We start from the raw sequence: 7,863 nt of genomic DNA on the forward strand, positions 1-7,863 counted from the left end.
AACAGTAGCGGTCAACAGATAGCGAAAACGCGTTCCAAGATTGCGGCTGTAATTTTGAATATTTTTTCGAGATATTTGGCACACGTATTCGTAATACATATAATAAAGAATGGCGGTAGGGAGCCCAATTTGAAAAATATATGAATATGTGGAAATTACTCTGTAAATAAATACAATATTAAAAAACGAGCCTGTATCGCCATTAAGAAGAACAAAAAAATACACTTTCTTCAAATAAACTTTTTTATCGGATGCCTAGATTTTGTGTCATTTTGGAACTACTTAAATTTTTTATTTCATTAGTAATTCCAAAATGACACAAAATCTAGGCATCGCATAAAAAAGTTTATTTAAAGAAAGTGTATTTTTTTGTTCTTCTTAATGGCGGTACAGGCTCATTTTTATAATATTGTATTTAATTTCCACATAATAATATATTTTTCAAATTGGGTCTGTACCGCCATTCTTTATTATATTACGAATACGTGTGCCAAATATATCGAAAAACTATTCAAAATTACAGCCGCAATCTTGGAACGCGTTTTGGCTACCTGTTGATCGCTACTGTATAACCTTAAGCACTATAAAATCCTTTCTCATTAACATACATTACATACTCTGGGCTAATTAGCAAAATACAAGGAAAAGTTATTTACAAGCAATTTTATTGCTGGAATCGAATCTTATTATTGTATGTATTAATAATATAGATATGCAAAGTCCGCAGATAGTGTGCTACTTTTTTATAAACAAAATGGCGCCCGAAAATCGTGTTTTTTTCAATTTTTGCTCTATAACTCCAAAGATTTTAACTTTAGACCAAAAACACTCGGATAAAAATTCACCGCAATTAAATTCTGCATAGAGACGTGTTTTTTCCGATTTACTTCGACGAAAACTTTCCCCGTAAAATGCGGGTTTTTCCAACAAAATCTTTAATTTCAACTAAAATTTTAGATAAGTAGTTGTTAATCAATAATTAAATAACTTGGTAACGCAAAAGCCCTTTCCGTATATATTATAATTCCAGAAGTCTATGGAAATTGAATGAACAGTTTAGCAACAATTAAAAAGTTAATTAAAAATTTACGGTCGCTATAATAACGACAATAATTATGATGCATAAGAATAACTATGATTTTTTCATAAAAAGACACTATACCTATCTAATGTACTTTACAGAATTGAAATTGGAATATTTAAACGGCCTCAGGAATATTTTAAAATTATAAACAATTTTTTGGTTTATAAACAAATAGAATATCTCGGGAAATATTAAACTAAATTAAATTGTGAAAACGGTATTCGAAATACAGCGCCAGGCTGCTTCTTTTAAAAGAAAAAACGTTTAATTATGACGAGTGATTCCTGAGATACAATCGGTCAAAGTTGACCGGAATTTACGGCAAAGATATAAACAATAGTATCATAATTTTCAAACCGTCACCTTTTTATTTTTGTCCTATTTCTTCGCACCAATTTTCATATCTTTAAAATCCTCATAACATATATTATTATAATAAAAACTATCGATAATACGTGTGAAAATTGCCAAAAATGGCAAAATTCCAATCAAAAATTAGGTTGGAGAAAATGTAACCCTCAAAGTTCAAAATCGGTATACGTTAACAAAATGCATTTTCTCGGCTTCCCATGGAGCAATATCCTTCATTCTTTTTTTGTTCCCTAATAACTCGAGTAGAGCCATCGAACTAACGCATTATTAAATGTCAAACTTGCTTTTGTTTTGTTATAATAGATTAATTTATTTATAAGAACAGAAAATTACATATTTTTTCCAGTTGTAGGCTTTTTTTTAGATAGACTTACTACAAGTGTACCTTTTAAAGTTAAAAACATAAATATTCTCATTTGAAAGCTGTATAATTATTTAAACAATTTTTATTTAAACAAATTAAAATATTGTGTTATAATAAATAAATTAATTTATTATAACAAAACAAAAGCAAGTTTGACATTTAATAAGGCGTTAGTTCGATGGCTCTACTCGAGTTACTTGGGAACAAAAAAAGAATGAAGGAAATTGCTCCATAGGAAGCCGAGAAAATGCATTTTTTTTAACGTATACCGATTTTGAACTTTGAGGGTTACATTTTCTCCAACCTAATTTTTGATTGGAATTTTGCTATTTTTGGCAATTTTCACACGTATTATCGATAGTTTTTATTATAATAATATGTGTTATGAGGATTTTAAAGATGTGAAGATTGGTGTGGAGAAAGAGGACAAAAATAAAAAGGTGATGGTTTGAATATTATGATACTATTGTTTATATCTTTGCCGTAAATTCCGGTCAATTTTGACCGGTTGTATCTCAGGAACCACTCATCATAATTATACGTTTTTCTTTAAAAAAAAGCGTCCTGCCGCTGTCTTTCGAATGCCGTTTTTACAATTTAATTTATTTTAATATTTCCCGAGATATTCTATTTGTTTATAAGCCAAAAAATTGTTTATAATTTTAAAATATTCCTGAGGCCGCTTAAATAGTCAAATTTCAATTCTGTAAAGTACATTAGATAGGTATAGTGTCTTTTTATGAAAAAATCATAGTTATTCTTACGTATCGTAATTATTGTCGTTAGTATAGCGACCGTAAATTTTTAATTAACATTTCAATTGTTGCTAAACTGTTCATTCAATTTCGATCTTCTTCTGGAATTATAATATATACGGAAAGGGATTTTACGTTTCCAAGTTATTTAATTATTGATTAACAACTACTTATCTAAAAGTTTAGATGAAAATTAAAGATTTTGTTGGAAAAACCTGCTTTTTCCGTGGAAAGTTTTCGTCGAAGTAAATCAGAAAAAAAACGTCTCTGTGCAAAATTTAATTGCGGTGAATTTTTATTTGGGTGTTTTTGGTCTAAAGTTAAAATCTTTGGAGTTATAGAGCAAAAATTGAAAAAAAACACCATTTTCGGGCTCCATTTGGTTTATAAAAAAAGTAGCACACTATCTGCGGACTTTGCATATCTATATTATTAATATATACAATCATAAGATTCGATTTCAGCAATAAAATTGATGGTAAATAACTTTTCCCAAAAATGGTCCATTCTCCGATAATCAGCCCAGACTAATAATTTATTCGCTCATTTGATCTTTGCGATTTGATCTTCAATATCTCGCTTAATATTGCACTTAGAACACTCTTTTAAAAACCAATTTGTTCATTTTTTTACCTGCCACAATTTTATTCCGTATAATATTATCGTTAAAATGTATATTTTTGGAGATATTTGCAAAACACCGTTGAAAATCGTGAGAAAATTCCGAATTTTCAATTGCCAATAACTGGAAAAGTATTGGGTTTTTGAAATAGCTTTATACAACATTTTTTGCGTCTTCTATAGATATCTGAGGTTATTTAAAAAAATTCCCACCACCGAAAAGGGTTGGCAATCACCCCCAGGGTGAAAACGGACTTCGGGTCAATATCACTTTTGAAGTTAAGGGTAGAATAAGCCTAATTCCAAAATTTCATGTAAATCGGTTCACAGTAAAAAATTTCTGAGCTAAAAAGCTTCAATGACTGCACTATAATATAAATTGCCGTTAAATCACTTTTATCTTTACTCAGATCAGATTATGAGTACCTACTAAGAACCATTTCCTGTACCTTTTCCTAGATGAAGGAACACGTAATGTGATTGCATATTGTGGAATCCTTTCCGTTTTCTATATTTTCATCGTCTCTATGCCTTGTAAATGGTAAAAGGCAGAGATTCAGGGTGCCAACAAAGAATGGTTCTAATAAGGAAGGTTTTAGATTTAACTTAGTGTATAGTATTTTTAATAATGTATTCTGTATCTGAGACCTTCTTACTTTCTATTTTGTTTAATTTTTATTTACATTCTACAAGGCCAGTAGACAACAATGACTAGGCATTATTTTTCCAAAAAAACTGTAAATCTCTTGTGATGAAATGATGATCAAATTAAAATACCACAAACCAGTTGTAATTAGTTGAAGTAATTCAATGATAACAACCTACATTCTATAAATGTATTTTTAGAAATTAAATAGATAAATTTATAGCTTTTATCAAAATTAAACTGAACCGAAAATTATCGACTGCGGGTATTATCTGAAGTATTTGTCTACAATAAACAATAATATCTATATATTTTTATTAAAAGTAAAATGATCACAAAACTTTACGAAAACGTCAAAAAAATAAAGGAAAATGAAAATGAAAATTTGCGGGAACGTAGTTGAAAGTATCTATTATAATACACTGGGGTGCAAAATTAACCGGACACCTTAAAAATTTGTCATTTTTGATGTCTCGAATTTCCTAAACCTGTTGTCCGATTTAAGTGATTTTTTAATATATTATAGCCTTATTCTTTAACAATATCGCTATAATAGCATTATTGCTAAACAGTTAAATTTTCATTGTATACCGGGTGTACCAATCAAACTGTGTTCTTTTCTCAAAGTTCGCATCACCCTGTGGAATATTCTAGCATTAATAAAATACTGAAATTAAAATCCGACTATAGCCTATGTTTTCGCAACATTTTGTTTGTTGATTCATTCGCTTACATTGGACCAAAAAAATTAGGTACTTTAACAACTAGCCATGTTTTTCATCAATACAGGGTGTTTTTAAATAAGTATGGCAAACTTTAGGGGGTAATTCTGCATGAAAAATAATGACAAATTGCATTATAAACGGTATGTCCGCAAATGCTTCGTTTTCGAGATAGGGGATGTTGAAATTTTTCTTACAAACTGACGATTTATTTATTGCTTTAAAACAGGTTGAGATATGCAAATGAAATTTGGTGGGTTTTAACACGTAGTTATTGCACATTTTTTGACATACAATTAAGGATTTAATATTCACCATTGGCGCACGTACAGGTAATATGAACTTTCATATTACCCGTATGCGCGCCAATGGTGAAAATTAAATTCCTACTTGTATGTCAAAAAATGTGCAATAACTACTTACAATCGGTATATCCGGTATACAATGAAAATTTACCTTTGTAGCAACAATGTTATTACAGCGAAAATTTTTTGCTCAATTAGAAATCCAATGAAATCAATTAATTTGTGGTCATCTGATTGAATACAACCAATAAAACCAACATTATACTGAAAACAGATCCCATGGGCTGTTTTCACTCAAACATGTAGCTATGGATACCTACATTTTGTTTCATTTCGATTTTGACATTTCAAATATTCAATATTTCAAAATGTCACGATTTGGTTGTAATACTGATGAGAATATTAATGAAATTATGGAATCAAATATACCAAAGAATACTGTTTACAGTAAAAAATTTTCTATCCGAATAACCCTCGAACATTGATAAATGCTCAAAAATTTTTTAACAACTTTCTCAAGCTTGTTGCTTACAGGCAACAGACCTCCGCCTACGGCGTCGGTCTGTTTCCAAGCAACAAGCTTTCGAAATCTGTTATAAAATTTTTTCGAACAATTATCAATGTCCTTGGGTTATTACTACTGATAACACATTAAAAAATTACTTAAATCGGACAAGAGGTTTAGGAAATTCGAGACATCAAAAATGACCAATTTTTAAGGTTTCCGGTTAATTTTGCACCCCAGTGTATAAGAAAAATATTACACTTCTAATTTCCTCCATTATACAAAAATTGAGAAATACCCCCTTCTCGGGGGTGAGAAAATATACATTCAAAATAAGTTCAGAATTGGATAATATGACTAATTCTAAGCAACTTTTGTTCTATAGAATTTTTTCAGTTAGTCAATATTTTGCGAGTGAATACGTTCATTTTTAACAAAAAAAAAACATGTTTTTGGAAGGTTTTTCGCCAATAACTCAAAAAGTATTTTATTGAAAAAATACTATAGCTTATAAAAAAGTAAAAAATATGGTGTATGTATGAAGTCTGTAGACGCAGTAGAAGCAGAGCTGTAGCTAATGAATAGTAGGTTCTTACTCGTCATATTCCAAATCGAATATTTCAATGTGAATAACCAAAAAACAGAGCACTTTTCGGGGAAAACTCATTACAACTTTTTTAAAGTGTTTAAGAAAAGCTTTATTTATGTTTTTTAAAAAAACTTCTAACATTAAAAGTTTTTTTGGTAAAAATAATCGCAAAAATAACCCCCTAATTTTCATCAAAATTAAAATTAATCGCTACCGCTTCACAAGTTACTTTACTTCGGTAATGTTTATAAAAATATGATCTATAAGTTTCATTGTTTCAAAGTGCCCATTTTTGAAAAAATTTGGATAAGTAAAAGTTTTTTTTAATTTTTAAAAAGGTGATTTTTTTTTTTTTTTCAAAATAACTTAAAAATTATTAGTAATACCAAAAACCTCAATGAGTAATCAAATGTACGTTTTGGTTTCTGAATATTTTGGATTTTTTGTTTTCCTGTTAGACAATGCTATGGTTGTTCAAAATTTGCATACACTCCCGATTAGTGACTCGTTCAAGCCATTTTAACTACAGCCTTTTAAAAAATAAGCACTTTGAACCGATGAAACTTACAGTGCATATAAAAATACATAAGTAAAGAAACTTGTAAAGCGGTAACGATTAATTTTATTTGGGATGCTAATTAGGGGGTGATTTTCGCGATTCTTTTTACCAAAAAATAAAAGGAACCAACAATATTTTGAGAGTAACTCACTTACTTTTAATGTGTGTGTGTGTTTGAGCATTATTGGCTTGTGAGTCAATGTCCATTCGCCATCTTACCTTTTTGGAATTATTTGTATTATTTATGCGGAAGCTCTAAAGGAGTGCTTCCTCTTTCTACTGGTTTGTTTCGGTAGGTATCCAATCACAATCCTGCTCCAATTTTACAAAGAACTGTTTTATATACCTATATCTAATTTTTCAACGATTTTTATTTCTATTTGGAATTGTTTCCTTTCGTTGTGGTTTTTTTTAAATCTTTTTTTTTTATTTATTTACTTATGTATTTTTTACTTTTAATGTTAGAAGCTCTTTTAAAAAACAGAAATAAACCTTTCATTAAACACGTTAAAAAAGTTTTAATGAGTTTTTCTCGAAAAGTGCTCCGTTTTTTGGTTATTTAACGTTGAAATATTCGATTTTTAAATTTGACGAATAATATCTTCAATATATTCAATACAACTTTCTGTAAAAAATGTAAGTGTCCCTTCTTCTTCACGTGCCATCTCCTCTAAGAAGGTCGGCTACCATCATGGCAATTCGCACTTTCGATACCGCTGCTCTAAAGAGATCAGCAGAAGTGCAGATAAATCAGCTCTCAAATTGTTTAACCAGGAGATGACTCTTCCTCCACGACTCTTTCTACCATGTATTCTTCCTGGTATTATTAGTTGCAACAAGTTATTACGCTCGCCCCTTATGACATGTCCCAGATATTGCAACTTTAATTGTATTCAAAACCTTTCTTTCTTTCCCCATTCTTCTCAACACCTCGACGTTCGTGACTCTCTCCACCCAACTTATTCTTAATATTCTTCTGTAAGCACATAACTCGAAGGTTTCTAATCTATCCGAAATATATTTCTTTAATGTCCAAGCCTCTGGTCCAAGCTTCCAACCCATAAAACAATACGGAGAATACACAGCAAGTATCCCCAAGGATACATTTTAGTCAGGAATTAATTCTTACTATCCATTTCGGATATTGATATTATTAGTAGACGACACCAAAAAGAAAATTGGCAAACGTATTATCGAAACACGAGAACTGGAAGTACTTACAAATAAATGCAACCTGAAATTCCCATTAAAAGATGGTTTCATTCTGTATCAAATCGCCATTTCATAAGAGTTATAAATATATTGAGATGAGTAATCACGCTCTTACCCCCCTTCATAATA

This window comes from Diabrotica virgifera, chromosome 4 (genome assembly GCF_917563875.1).
Source record: "Diabrotica virgifera virgifera chromosome 4, PGI_DIABVI_V3a".
NCBI lineage: Eukaryota > Metazoa > Arthropoda > Insecta > Coleoptera > Chrysomelidae > Diabrotica > Diabrotica virgifera.